The 15,195-nt window shown below is 47.2% G+C and overlaps 1 protein-coding gene and 1 non-coding gene across 6 annotated transcripts in view; both read left to right on the top strand.

Moving 5' to 3' along the window:
* Nucleotides 1-15,195, top strand: part of LOC116836138 (SCAN domain-containing protein 3-like) — a 21,059-nt gene that overhangs the window by 1,237 nt on the left and 4,627 nt on the right. For 2 of the 5 annotated variants that reach the window (XM_032799598.2, XM_075062139.1), the window contains exon 1: nt 7,186-7,584. The exons of 1 other annotated variant lie outside the window; for it this stretch is intronic. The gene's annotated coding sequence lies outside the window, so the exon portion shown is untranslated. Of the gene's footprint in view, nt 1-7,185; nt 7,589-15,195 lie in introns of those variants that run through there. 2 more of the 5 variants (XM_032799597.2, XM_075062138.1) reach the window with 1 other exon arrangement.
* LOC116836159 (small nucleolar RNA SNORA9) lies at nt 6,252-6,386 on the top strand. Its single transcript, XR_004376387.1, has one exon. It is a non-coding gene; the product is annotated as a small nucleolar RNA SNORA9 (small nucleolar RNA).

Here is a 15,195-nt window from a genome sequence, read left to right as displayed (position 1 = left end):
TTCTCACTTCTGCATATAAGGATCTCCGTCTAGTGTGAGCGGACGGGCCCTGAGGAGTGCACATGTGCTGATAGAAAGGTAAAGATTTCTGTGTGTTTGAACTGCATCAAAATTAACCTCCCATATGAATCTCCCCAGTTTCCTTTGCCTGCCCCAAGGTGACAAGCCTTCCAGCATGGGCAGGGCGTGAGCCTGGTCATTCCTCAGTAGCGCTGTGCGAGAGCCAGCCCTGAGAGTTTGAGGCCTCGCTCTGCTCCTTTCAGAGTGAGGTTATAGAAATTTCAGCAGGCTTGAATCAGGAAGCCATAAGATTCAAAGGCAGAACCACACAGAGCCTAAACATGCATGACAAGCCCTTAACTGGCTCCAACAGTGACTGCCCATAGTGATCCGTGAGCATAAGAAGTGTGAAAAGCAATGAAGCATGAACAGTGTTTATACGTAAGGAGTGACTACTTAGGTCAGAAGGAGTTTACTTACAGGTAAGAACCAGTGTTGACGAGACCAATTTCATATCAGACCACGATACACATCCACCCTGACTGAATGGCCATGTCAGTCCACTGGTCTCTGCTTGTGAAGTAATCCCTTTTCTTCATGTGCCATTATATTTATCTGGTCTGTAATTGTCAACTCCAGTATTGAAGAAGTAGGGTGTTTTAGCAAAATTATGCCAAATAAATCTGTTGTCTTAAAGCTATTCCGGATCGTGTTTTATTGCTATCACAACCAGCTACCACTCTGATACTTTTTCAACCCTATAAAGTCTTATCTTCACTACAGATCCTGCAAGAGTCCACTGGTTGACTGTGATTGTGTGAAGAATATTCCTTTGTGTTGGTTAAACCTGTGCTATTATTTCATTCGTTGCCGCTAGTTTCTGTGTGTATCAAAGCATAAATAAGATTTCTTATTAACTTTCATCCCATCCAGTCATGATTTATAAATCTGTATCATAGCCCCCTTTTTTCCCAAGATAAACCGATCGCTTAATCTCTCAATGCACATTCATACCCCTATTCCTTTTTGTTGCCTTTCTGAACCTTTTCTGACTCAATGTTTCTTTTTGAGATAGGACCACAATCTTGCACATCAGTATCAAGATGTGGATTGCCATAGGATTATATAGAAGCATGATAGATAATTTTGTCTTGTCTTTTTCTTAATGATTCCACATTCGTAGCAAAACCTATTCTACACCTCCTTTAGCTTCGCAGCTTCATTCTGGATCATGTGTTTGGATTTGTGAGGACAGATCTTTGACTTAATTTTTGCTCACAATAAACATGTAATACATTTCTAAAGTTGCTTTTCGGTGTTACCATATCTGTTTCCTGCTGCAACTGGCTCCGTGTCTTGTGCTGTCACATGAAGCCTCATGCATAGTGAAAAGTGAATTGGTAGTAAGCTAATACAGACTAATCTCTGGCTGAAAGTCTGATCTTCTTTGTCTCACCTCACACTACCAACTGCTTGGAGAAACTAGAGTGTCCCAAAGCCAACACTCACTTTAAAGAACCTAACCAACCTTGGAGCTTGGAGGACCAAGAATGGCCCATCTGAGGAGCTATACTCCGAACAATAAACAGGGCCTTGCATGTTGATACTGTCAGAGAAACAGGGCACCATGCAAGGGATGGGCCAAAATCAGCTGTTGTTTTGGTGCTGGTATGTTACAGGCACACTTGATCTTGGCCAGTGCCGAAGTCTGACTTCCACATCTTACGAGTTAATGCATAGCTGGTGGACTGTGGCTAGGTAGGATGTCCAAAAGAAACCCCAGAATGGATCGCTCAGTCAGACTCTGAGTTGTTTTGAACAGTCCCAAATGACTTTGCTGCATGTAAAAAGGGGAGCTGAGCTCGACACATTGCATGTCCTCAGGGGTGATCATTTTCTAAGCACCGGCTTCAGCTGTCGGTGCAGATCCCAGCAGAGTGGGTTCCACTCCTACTCTCCCAGGCAGATCAGCTGCTCTCGTGCAGGTTAATGGGTGCCTCCTTCAGAGCATTGCCACAGAACTAACCCTCTCTGGGAACAGCGGCTGCTTCTAATCCACCCTTGCCTGCTCCATGGTGTGGCTCGTGCTTAGAGGTGCTACCTGCACTAGGAGTGAGTGATATGTATGGCTTGAAAACACTGAAAATGACTGGCCATCAAATATCTCAGAAGCATCCTATGGCTGACCTGCCTGTTAAGTAGATTCTCATCGTCTTCCGCTAACTAATCTGACTTTTTTTTTTTTTTCTCTCCCTCTCATTTCCTGCCTCGTAGAAGGCCCTCCGTCCTGTGGTTGGAGGACCTGGATGAAGTGCCGCACATGCTGTGAGCTAGAAAAGGTAAAGATTTGTGTGTTTTGAACTGCATAAAGAAATTATACCTCCATACTGAATCTTCCCCAGTTCCTTTGCTTCCCCGGATGAGCAATGCTCTTCCAGCTGTGGGTCTGTGGTGACCCTGGTCATGTCCTGTAGCGCTTGCGAGAGCAGCCTGAGAGTTTGAGGCCTCACTCTACCCCTTTTCAGAATGAGTTGTAAAATTTCAGACACGACCGAATCGCATCAAGAGGAAAACCACCAACAGCCTACAACAGGGTAGCTAAATATTTTTGTCAAGTCCAATTCTGGTCAAGGTCTAGACTCCAGAGGAAAGCAATAAACAAGCAAACAATCCCCACAACAACCACACACACGTAAAGACAAGATTTGGGGTCTGTTCAAGAGTGTCCGGTGGTCCAGATTTGCCTGTTGTCCCTCGTATAACTACCTCTGCCTGAAACATGCATGACAGGCCTCTTAAACTGGCTTCCCGCTTTCTCCCACCATTAAGGACCGTTGAGCATAGTAGTGTGAAAAGCCATGATGCATGAACATAGCAAAATTGTTCTAAGCCTCCTGTCACATTCCCTTCATTCTGGATATTGTGTTAAGATTCAAGGATGGACCTTGCGCTGGTTGTTTTTGTTGTCCCAGTTTCACATTTAATACATTTCCTATTTCCTAGCTGCATTTCGGTTTATACATATATTGTCTTCCTGCTGGCAGCTTGCGGCTCCCTGTCTCTGTGTCACATGGAACGCGTCATGCTATGAAAGTGAATAGTAGGTAAGCTAAAAAACAGACCAGTTGGCTGAAATGTCGTCCTCTCATACACCAGCCCTGCTCCAGAGAAACTGAGTGTCCAAAGCCAACACGCCAGCTTTAAAAAGACCTAAAACAACCTATGGAGCTTGATGACAGAATAGCATGGGCTCAGTCAGAATTCCTGAGTTGGTTTTGGACAGTCCCACAGATGCTTGCTGAGTGTGAAATTTGAATCTGAGGCTTTGACCGCTTATAATACAGTAACTGGCCCATTATGGCACTCGTCTCAGGAGAGTGTTTTAGCCCCATGTGCTGGCAGTTCCACGATGGGGAATTCTGGGAAGGCACCAATGTAACTAACGAGTAGTGTCAGTGAAGTTATTCTTCCCAAACTGTTGTATTGCTGATGAGAATAGCTGCTGTGTAATGTGCTGCAGTCCATCCCTGTATAAAATTCAACCCATGTGTGGGTCTTTGGGTTCAGATGATGCACATAAAAGCAGTTGATCATTAGAATTAGGACACAAAGACTGCAGCTTATTATGATGCACTGGTCGTGGCAACACCTATAAATAAATATCTCAGCTGTGGAGCTGGCTGGCTGATGCTGCTATGCCACGGGATCTATTTATTGTTAAATGGGCTGTTTCCTTAATAAGGATCTATTGTTGCTTGACAACAAGTTCTTTCCCGCAAGCTCCAGCATGGCTTGGTCTGCCTGTACCCTGCCATGTCTTAGACTTGCAAGACAACCTGAATGTGAGCGCTTTTCCCACTCGGAGTGGTTAAGATTCAGACACGCTAGGCCGCTCACACGGAGCGGGAGATCCAAGAAAGGAGAGTGATATGTTGCTTAGAGTACTCTAGAGCTGTGGATTGAGTTTTGTCCGATTAGAGTAATAACTGCCTGAATGAGTCTCCATGTGAAAGGAATCCTCTAAAACACCATTTGATCAAAGTGGCCACAGTGGATTTTTTGCCAGCCATGACAGCCTCCAAAGAGACCCAACAATAGCTGAGATGTTAAGTATATAGTTGTCTTGTGAATGCCATGAATCATAATGTGGCTTAAGCCTTCTAATTATAAGTACAGGCAGGGAGAACTGAACTATATTAGGGGTGTTTCCTTTCAAGTCACAAAGCATATCATTTGGCATAACTATGTTACATCTCGCCATCTGTAGCTCTGTAATGGCTATTGGCCAGATCCTCGGCAAGATACTGTGGGTGTTCGGGTAGGTTGAGATGTTCGTGGCGAGATTGCGAAAGAGTTAAATGGAAATGGATATCAGAAAGGTTTTCAATCATCCATCCAAATGCCCCTGCATGTGATACGAAATGGTCCAGAGAGTCACCTGCTGCTAAAAAAGCAAACATGGAAAAGAAAATCGAAATTTCAGGAGCATGGGAAACACGGTTTCTTATTTCCTCAGCCATCTCATTCCATTCTGACAAGTTCTGTTGTGCTGTTGTAAGAAGGAATATCATCAAATTAAAATTACGCAATGCACGCTCAATATAATCTGTACATAGGAAGTTGAACGAATACCGGGCTGAGTTTCAGAGACCAAGCTGTTAAATGATGCAAAACGAGCTCGAAAGACAACAGCGAGGCCCAGAGATTCCTGAGGAAAGCGGATCAGATCTGGTGCTACTATTAAGCGGCGTGCTTTTGTGGCACAAGGAAATCTCTCGACGACGGAGAACTTGTGAAGAAATCGTTCTGGCTCAACCAAAATACGCTTTCAGAAAGCTACCGCTGAGCAAGGACATTACAGAAAGAGCAAAGAGATCTAGCGAACTTTCTACAAACGAATAGCTAAAATTGCAGCGAGCCCTTTCTACGCCTTTGCTGGGTGAGCCTTGATGTCATGAAGAATACAGAATCGTGTATTCGCTTTTTTGACTCTCCGTTGGTGTTTACTGAAAGCGTTTATGTCAGGTGAGCCTCATGACAGGCAACTGGCAAACACGTTTTTTATTCAGGCGAGAAGGCAGACGGTTAGCTTGACAATGTGCGGCTTGCAGCTGATGGGCAGTGGCCAGGCAAGTGCCCAAGCAGAGGTGGTTGAATTGCTTCAAGAAAGGTGCCTCAGACGCTTTCTGTTTGCTGGTTTGTCACAAGAATACTATGCCAGCAGATGCTTCAAAGGAAGTATGACGAGTCACGATCCATATGAAAAAAGTGCACGTGACATGTCGATGGCCACGTGACAGCAGTGTGTCATAAAGAGAGAATTCGCAACTGTTGACACGGGCTCTGCAACACAAGGTGCTCGGAATAACACCTATCACTGGCTTAGTTTTAATGACAATGTACAGTGCTGTTTGAGCTCCGGGGAGAGCTCATTGAGTGTTTGAACATTTCACTGGAACTGTCCAAAAGCTACAAGATCCAGAGTACATGGTTTGTTTGCTCTTTTGAAGAGTTTTACCAAAGCTTGCATCCTGACCTGGAGTCCAGATACCTTCACTAACAATATTTGACCGCATTGAAGTAATTCAACATTTCGAATGACCTATCGCGACATTGTCCAGCAACTACAGGAGAAGATGGACTTTTCGGTTTTCTGAGCTAGTGGTTCTCAGCTGTCAGGATGAGCGCGTGCAGCACACAGGTCGGCTCAGTTAACCAATACCTGCGTATCCTCTCGAAGAGCTTGAAAATTGTTTCAGCGAGAGACACTTTTTCCGTCAGTACAGTTTTGTACGGACCAATTCAGCATTTTGTTCAGGGTTTTGGCTGCAGACAAACTAACGGCCTTGACAAGACAGATATGCTCTTTGCGCCTCTTGATTTAAGGATCTCCAGTATCTTATAGGTGCACATGCGTAATAATGCAAAGCTGAAACTATACTACAGTCAGCCTGCTGTTACAGTGCAGCAATTCTGTCTCAGATGGTACCTGTCTGAGACGCCTAACAGGCCTCTAGCTAAAATTGCTCGGCTTTTCTTGTCCCTGTTTCAACTACTGTGCTGTGTGAGAGGGCATTTGGTGCACTGCACTGTCTGAGAGCAAAGTACCCAGAAAATGGCCTCACTGATGCTAACTGGGAACTTCCCTTCTAGTTCAAGGAGACCCGAGGTCTTGCCGACTTCCCATTCAAGAGCTTGTGAACTTCTGCAGGTAGTCTGAGCCACAGTGGCTGTAACCCCAGGCCCCAGGTGAGCAAGCCTTCCAGCATGGCTGGGTCTGTGGTGACCCTGGTCATTCCTGTAGCGCTTGCGAGAGCAGCCCTGAGATGGTTTGAGGCCTCGCTCTGCTCCTTTTCAGAGTGAGGTTATAGAAATTTCAGACAGGCTGAATCAGGAAGCCAAATCGCATCAAGGCAGAACCACACAGAGCCTAAAACATGCATGACAAGCCCTTAACCTGGCCTCCCAGTGACTGCCCCACTCGGTGATCCGTGAGCATAAGAAGTGTGAAAAGCAATGAGGCATGAACAGTGTTTATTACGTAAGGATGGACGTACTTAGGTCAGAGAAGGGAGTTTACTTACAGGTAGAGAACCAGTGTTGACGAGACCAATTCAGTCAGATCCACGATACCACATCCACCCTGACTGAATTGGCCTTGTCAGCACTGGTTCTCTGCTTGTGAAGTAACTCCCTTTTCTTCATGTGCCAGTATATTTATCCCTGGGTCTGTAATTGTCACTCCATGTATCTGAAGAAGTAGGTTTGTTTACCCACAAAACCTTATGCCCAAATAAATCTGTTAGTCTTTAAGGTGCTACCGGACTCCTCGTTGTTTTTATTGATATCGACTAACACAGCTACCCCTCTGATACTTTTCTCAACCCTATAATAGTCTTATCCTTCACTACATCCTCTGGCAAAGAGTTCCACTGGTTGACTGTGCATTGTGTGAAGAAATATTTCCTTTTGTTTGTGTTAAACCTGCTGCCTATTAATTTCATTCGTTGGCCGCTAGTTCTTGTGTTATCAAAAGGCATAAATAAGACTTCCTTATTAACTTTCTCCATACCAGTCATGATTTTATAAATCTGTATCATAGCCCCCTTTTTTCCCAAGATGAAAAGTCCCAGTCTTCTTAATCTCTCATATGGCAGCCATTCCATACCCCTAATCCTTTTTGTTGCCCTTTTCTGAACCTTTTCTGAGTCCAATGTTTCTTTTTTGAGATGAGGCGACCACATCTGCACACAGTATTCAAGATGTGGATGTGCCATGGATTTATATAGAAGCAATATGATATTTTTTGTCTTGTCTTTTTCTTAATGATTCCCAACATTCCGTAGCAAAACCTATTCTACACCCTCCTTTAGTCTTCTGCAGCCCCTTTCATTCTGGATCATTGTGTTAGGATTTGTAGGACAGATCTTGCACTTGTAATTTTTTGCTCCACAATAACATGTAATACATTTCTAAAGTTGCTTTTCCGGTGTTACCATATCTTGTCTTCCTGCCTGCAACTTGTGGCTTCCCTGTCTATGTGCTGGTCACATGGAAGGGCTCATGCTATGGAAAGTGGAATTGGTAGGTAAGCTAAATACCAGACTAATTCTGGGCTGAAAGTCTGATCTTCTTGTCTCACCCCCACTCCCAGACCTGCCTTGGAGAAACTAGAGTGTCCCAAAGCCAACACTCACTTTAAAAGAACCTAAACAAACCCTTGGAGCTTGAGGAGCAGAGATGGAGCCATCTGAGGGAGCTATACTCCCCTGAACAAAACAGAGCCTTGCATGTTGATACCTGTCAGAAAACAGGGCAAGGCCATGCAGGGAGTGGGCCTAAAATCCAGCTGTTGTGTTTGGTGCTGGTATTTCTGTTCAGCACGTTGTCTTTGGCCAGGCTGCCGAAGTCTGATCTCCACATCTTACGAGTTAAGCATAGCTGGGTTGGACTGTGGCTGGGTAGGAGATGTCCAAAAGAAACCCCAGAATGGTATCGGCTCAGTCAGAACTCCTGAGTTGGTTTTGAACAGTGCCCCAGAATGATGCTTTGCTGCATGTAAAATGGGGAGCTGAGGCTTCGACCACTTGGCATGTCCTCAAGGGGTGGGATCATTTTCTAAGCATCCGGCTTCAGCTGTCAGGGTGCAGATCCCAGCAGAGTGGGTTCCACTCCCTACTCTCCAGGCAGATCAGCTGCTCTCTGTGCAGGTTAATGTGTGCCTCCTCCAGACATTGCCACAGAACTAACCCTCTCTTGGGAACAGGCCGGGGCTGCTTCTAAATTCCACCCTTGCCTGCTCCATGGTGCTGGCTCGCTTTAGGTGCCTACCTGCCTAGGAGTGAGTGATGCAGTATGGCTTGTAAACACTTTGAAAAAGACATGGGCCCACTCCATAAATATCTTCAGAAGCATCCTATGGCTGACCTGCCTGTTAAGTAGATTCTCATCGCTTCCGCTAACTAATCTGACTTTTTTTTTTTTTTTCTCCTCATTCTCATTTTCCTGCCTGTAGAAGGATCTCCCGGCTCTGTGGTTGAGAGGACCTGGACTGAGAGTGGCACAATGCTGATGAGCTAGAAAGAGTAACAGATTTCTGTGTGTTGAACTGCATAAAGAAATTTAACCTCCCCATATGAATCTTCCCAGTTCCTTTGCTGCCCCAGAGTGAGCAAGCTTCCAGCATGTGGGTCTGTGGTGACCCTGGTCATGCGTGTAGCGCTTGCGAGAGCAGCCTGAGAGGTTGGAGGCCTCACTCTACCACCTTTTCAAATGAAGTTGTTAAAATTTCAGACAGACCGAATCGCATCAGAGGAAACCACCCAGAGCCTACAACAGGGTAGCTAATTATATTTTTGTCAAGGTCCAATTATCTGGTCAAGGTCTAGACACCCAGAGGAAAGCAATAAACAAGCAAACAATCCACCACAACACCACACCACACCGTAAAGACAAGATTTGGGGTCTGTTCAAGAGTGTCCGGTGGTCCAGATTTGCCTGTTGTCCCACCTGTAAACTACTCTGCCTGAAACATGCATGACGACTCTTTAAACTGGCTTCCCGCTTTCTTCCCCAGCCAATTAAGGACCGTGAGCATAGTAGTGTAAAAGCCATGATGCATGAACATAGCAAAATCTGTTCTAAGCCTCCTGTCTCAACATTCCCTTCATTCTGGATATTGTGTTAGAGTCAAGGATGGACCTTGCGCTGGTTGTTTTGTTTTCCCACGTTTCACATTTAATACATTTCCTATTTCTATGCTGCATTTCGGTTTTACCATATATTGTCTTCCTGCTCTGCAGCTTGCGGCTTCCCTGTCTCTGTGCTGCACATGGAAGCGCTCATGCTATGAAAGTGAATAGTAGGTAAGCTAAAAAACCAGACCAGCTGGGCTGAAATGTCTGTCCTCTCCATACCGCCAGCCCTGCTCCAGAGAAATCGGAGTGTCCAAAGCCAACACCCGCAGTTTAAAAAGACCTAAAACAACCCTATGGAGCTTGATGAGCAGAATAGCATGGGCCAAGTCAGAACATCCTGAGTTGGTTTTGGACAGTCCCCAGAATGCTTGCTGGTGTGAAATTGGATCTGAGGCTTTGACCGCTTATAAAACAGTAACTGGTCCCATTATGGCACTCGTCCAGGAGAGTGTTTAGCCCAGTGTGCTGGCCAGGTTCCACCATGGGGAATTCTGGGAAGGCACCAATGTAACTAAGCCATAGTGTCAGTGAAGTTATTCTTCCCCCAAACTGTTGTATTGCTGATGGAGAATAGCTGCTGTGATTAGTGCTGCAGGTCCATCCCTGTATAAAATTCACACCCATATGTGTGGGTCTTTGGGTTCAGATGATGCACATAAAAGCATGTTGATCATTAGAATATAGGAATCACAAGACTGCAGCTTATTATGCAATGCACTGGGCGGGCAACATCCATATGAATAAATATCCAGCTTGGAGGGCTGGCTGGCTGATGCTAGCTGCCACGGGATCTATTTCAGTTTAAATGGTGCTGTTTCCTGAATAAGAGGATCTATTGTTGTCTTGACAGGCCAAGTTCTTTCCCGCAAGCCCTCAGCATGGCTGGGTCCTGCCTGTGACCCTGCTCATTCCTGTAGACTTGCAAGAGCAGACCTGAGATGTTTGAAGCCTTGCCTGCCCACTTCGGAGTGAGTTTATAGATTCAGACACGCCTAGGCGCTCACAGGAGCGTGGAGATCCAAAGCAAAGGGCAGGGTGATATTTTTTAGAGTACTCATAGAGCTGTGGATTGAGTCTGTCCTGATGGAGTAATAACGACCTGAATGAGGCTCCTTGTGAAAGGATCCTCTAAAACACCATTTGAAAAGTGGCCACAGTGGATTTTTTTGCAGCCATGACAGCCTCCAAAGAGCCCAACAATAGCTGAGATGTTAAGTATAAAGTTGTCTTGTGAATGCCATGAATCATAATGTGCGTTAAGCCCTTCTAATTTAAGTACAGGTGCAGGGAGAACTGAAACTATGTAGGGGTTGTCCTTTCAAGTCACAAAGCATATTCATTGGCTAAGTAACTATGTTACATCCTCGCACTACTGTAGCTCTGTAATGGCTATTGGCCAGCATCCTCGGCAAGATCACTGTGTGGTGTTGGGTAGGTTGAGATGTTCGTGGCAGATTGCGAAAGAGTTAAAAATGGAAATGGATATCAGAAAGGTTTTCAATCATCCAGTCCAGAAATGCCCCTGCATGTGATACAGAATGGTCCAGAGAGCTTCCCTGCTGCAAAAAAGCAAACATGGAAGGAGAAAATCGAAATTTCAGGAGGCATGGGAAACACGGTTTCTTATGTTTCTCAGCCATCTCATTCATCTTCTGAGCAAGTTGCTGGTGTTGCTGTTGTAAGAAGGAATTCATCAAAATTAAAATTACGCAATGCAGCCTCACTATAAGACCTGTCAGAGGAAGTTGAAGCAGAATACCGGGCTGAGTTTCAGAGACCAAGCTGTTAAATGATGCAACCGAGCTCGAAAGACAACAGCGAGGCCGCAGAGATCCTGAGGAAAGCGGATCAGATCTGGTGCTACATTAAGCGGCGTGCTTTTGGGCAGCAAGGAAATCTCTCGACGACGGAGAACTTGTGAAGAAGATTGTCTGGCGTCAACCAGAAATACGCTTTCAGAGAGCTCACCGCTGAGCAAGGACAATTACAGAGGAGCACAAGAGATCTAGCGAACTTTCTACAAACGAATAGCAATATTGCAGCGAGCCCTTTCTACAGCCTTTGCTTGGTTTGGGGAGCCTTGATGTCATGAAGAATCACAGAAATCGTGGTATTCGCTTTTTTGACTCTTCTCGGTGGTGTTTACTGAAAGCGTTTATGTCAGGAGACCTCATGACAGGCAACTGGCAAACACGTTTTCAGTATTCAGCGCAAAGGCAGGAGCGGGTTAGCTTGACAATCTGTGCGGCTTGACAGCTGATGGGCAGTGGCCAGGCAAGGTGCCCAAGCAGAGGTGTTGAATTGCTTCAAGAAAGTGCCTCAGACGCTTTCTGTTTGCGGGTTTGCATCAAGAAGAATACTGCCAGCAGATGCTTCAAAGGAAGTATGGACGAGCCGATCCATAGTGAAAAAGGAGTGCATCGTGGCACGTGAACAGCAGTGGTGTCATAAAGAGACATATCGCAACTCTGTTGACACGGGCTCTGAGACACACAGGTGCTGCTGAATAACACCTAGTCACTGGCTTAGTTTTAATGACAATGGTACATGGCTGTTTGAGCTCCGGGGAGAGCTCATGGAGTTTTGAACACATTTCACTGGAACTGTCCAAAAGCTACAAGATCCAGAAGTACATGGTTGTTTTGCTCTTTTGAAGGTTTACCAAAGCTTGCATCCTTGACCTGGAGTCCAGATACCTTCACTAACAATATTGAAGCATGAAGTAATTCATACATTTCGAATGACCTATCGCTGACATTGTCCAGCAACTACAAGAGAAGAGTGGACTTTTCGTGTTTTCTGAGCTAGTGGTTCTCAGCTGTCAGGATGAGCGCGTGCAGCACAAGGTCGGCTCAGTAACCAAATACCTGCGTATCCTCTCGAAGAGCTGTGAAATTGTTTCAGCGAGGGGACACATTTCCGTCAGTACAGTTTTGTGACGGACCATTCAGCAAATTCTTGTTCAGGGTTTTGGCTGCAGACAAACTAACGGCCTTGCAAGACAGATTAGCTTCTTTGCCTCTTTGATTTAAGGATCTCCAGTATCTCATGAGTGCAATGCGTAATAATGCAAAGCGAAACATACTCAGTCAGCCTGCTGTTACAGTGTGCAGCAATTCTGGCTCAGATGGTACCTGTCTGAGGACGCCTAAGCCTCTAGCTAAAATTGCTCTGCTTTTCTTGTCCCGTGTTTCAATCTACGGTGCTGTGTGAGAGGGCATTGGGTGCACTGCACTTGTCCTGAAGAGCAAGTACCATCAGAAAATGGCCTCACTGATGATTAACCTGAAGCTTCCCTCTAGTTTGCACAGGAGACCCGAGGTCTTGCCGACTTTGCCATTCAAGGCTGTGAACTTCTGCAGGTAGTCCTGAGCCCAGTGGCTGTTAAGCCCAGAACTGTTAAATTTCATTTCAAGGCCTGTATTGGTAAAGGACAGTCAACAGGATTGTTGTTTGGAAGAAGTGATCTTTTGGCCACCAGGAAAGAGCAACGTTTTGCACATATTTGCAGATTTTTTTTCGTTATTTTGGACCTTATTATGGCAAAGAATTTCGGTGATAGTTCGAATAACTGTTGTCATACGAGACATTCACCTTTCACCAAAGACAGTCACAGGCAATGTGCCAAACGCATCCTTATTTTGTGTTCTTTGTTATTGAAAGCTCCCAGTAAAGGATACGAGACGGCTGGGCATGTTTGATTATTGAGTCCTGTAAGAAGGGAAGGGGGAAAAAGCCCTACCTTAAATTAAGACAGTGCCTGGGATCTGTGCATGTGCGTACTTCTGTGTTTTCCTAAGAGTCGTTAAGTGTTTGTAGGAAAAATTGGTCAGAGGGCAGCCAGCAGGAGCGAGAGGGCTGCACTCTGAGAGCCCGGCAAAGATGATAAAAGTTGGGCCGTCCAGTTAGCTGGATCTAGTGGGAAAGTGGTTCCCTCCAGTTGCAGTATTTAGGTTTCCCCCTCCCTTGAGAAGTTATTGTGGAACCAAGGACCAGTGTTGCCGGAAAGCGTAGTTGTAGTCCTGGGTCTTCTGCACTGCAGTCCTGGGAGATCTGCCTTTGTCACCTGTCTAATCACTCCTAGAGTGGGGAGGGCGAGCACTTCCCGCCACATTGGGTATATGTGGGGGGACGAGGAGCAAGGAACCTCTCGTGATTTAAACCAGCTGCCTGGCTGGCTGTGGGCAGGCCTCTTAGTGTGCCTTGGTTTCCTTTCTGAACGCATTTGGGCATAACACTCCTTTCGGGGGCGGGGAAACGGGGGGTTGTGGGATTACCTGAGTGTCATCTACAACCCCTGGAGATAGCTGAAGCAACCAGCTGTTTCCACTGTAAGCAAGCCCCTCGACCTGTGGCCCTGAGAGCTGCAGGTGCTGGCGCTAAGTTCCCATCCAAGCTGACGCAGGAGTCTCTTCCACTGCCGCAGCCTGGGACAAGCTCTCGCACCGCGCAAAACCCGCCTCATTCTGGCTCCACCCCAACCCTCTGCCAGCCCTGACCCCATCCTGCACCCCAACCCTCTGCTCAGCTCTGGAGCTGCCCGTCCACACCTCGAACCCCCAGCCCCAGCTCCCAAACCCCAGACCTGCACATCCACCCTCTGTCGTCCAGCCCTGAGCATCCCTCCCACAACCGCCAAACCCCCTCATTCCCGGCCCACTCAGAGCCTGCACGCCCAACGCCTCTGCCCTGACCGCTCTGAGCTCGCCTCGCCCACAGCCCTTCGAACCCCCAGCCCCACCACAGAGCTGCTGGCGTCCACGATTCGTGGACCTCCCACCAGGCAAACGCCGAAGCAGCCTGCTTATGGGGGCGGCATCCCTAGAGTCCCCTGGCCTGCACCCATTAGGCAGAGTCCGCATCCCCCACACACACCCAACACTCTGCCCTAGCGGAAGCCCCCTCCCACAGCCAAACACCCTCAGCCCACCCCAACGCACATGGAATTTTGTGAAGTCAACTCAGTTATGAAGGTCACGTGTCACACACACCTTCCCTACTGGTGCAACAGAGCAAAATTCATTTCTGATCCACAAACATAAAAAAAATGAGAGGAAGGCGGTCCCTGGCCTGCACGCTGGTGGCCACATGAGTGATGGCAGAGAGTTGGTCTCTCAAGCTGAGACGGTCCTGGTCTTTCGTGTTTCATGTGAGTTAGGCATCACCCGATGAAAGGTTCAAAGCTGCAGCTGTATAATGACCGTTCCTGCAACCGTCCTTTGCAGTCCCGGGACTGCAGCAGCCATGCTGGCCCAGATCTGTCTAGTTAGTGACATTCAAGGAGAAGTGACCTCAGCTGGGTAATCCTCTGGTGGCATGGGAGGTCTGCATAAAGGCACCTGTGCATAAAGTCATGAAACCTCACTCCTCCATAGTGGATGGATAAGAATGGGGAAGGCACCCTGCTCTTTCTGGGGGGACATGGCTAGAGTCTGGTTCTAAAGCCCTTTGATGTGATGAGTGGCTCAGTTTAAACCCTCTGGGGTTAGACAACGCCGCCCCGCGCGCCCCCCCCCGCCATTCAGAAGTCGTTCCAGGGAGTGGCCCCCTAGCCCATGCCACTTCCGCCCTCTGGGGCACCTCCCCATGGGCTTTCTCCTTAAATAGGCACAAGAGGCGGGGAAGGGCACTAGCTGAGTGTTTCCCCGGCCCACCTCCCGCTACGATCGGGGATAGTTAAGGGGTCTTGGTGTGACCAAGGATGGACCGCACATCCAGCGCTGGGCCTTTTCCAGGGGGAGAGCCACACTGCATCGGGGGCTCCAGTGGCAGCGGGGCCTGAGCTGGCTATTCATAGATTAAGAGCGGGCGGCCCAGCGGTTTTCTGTGAGGGGAGCTCTTGGCTCGGCGATAAGTTGTCCCATCCCCAGTGTCCGGATGTGTCCTTCGGCCTCAGGGTCGGCGGCAAGTGTGCCCTCTGTGGAGTTGTTCTTGCTAGGAGAGGGTATTGAAGGGGGATGAGCCCGGGGGGAGGGAGGTGGGCTGGTGCAGCTTGTAG

The sequence above is a fragment of the Chelonoidis abingdonii genome, chromosome 2 (assembly GCF_003597395.2).
Source record: "Chelonoidis abingdonii isolate Lonesome George chromosome 2, CheloAbing_2.0, whole genome shotgun sequence".
Classification (NCBI taxonomy): domain Eukaryota; kingdom Metazoa; phylum Chordata; order Testudines; family Testudinidae; genus Chelonoidis; species Chelonoidis abingdonii.
Note: the sequence above shows the minus strand (reverse complement) of the source record. Positions and strands in the feature narration are given on the sequence as shown.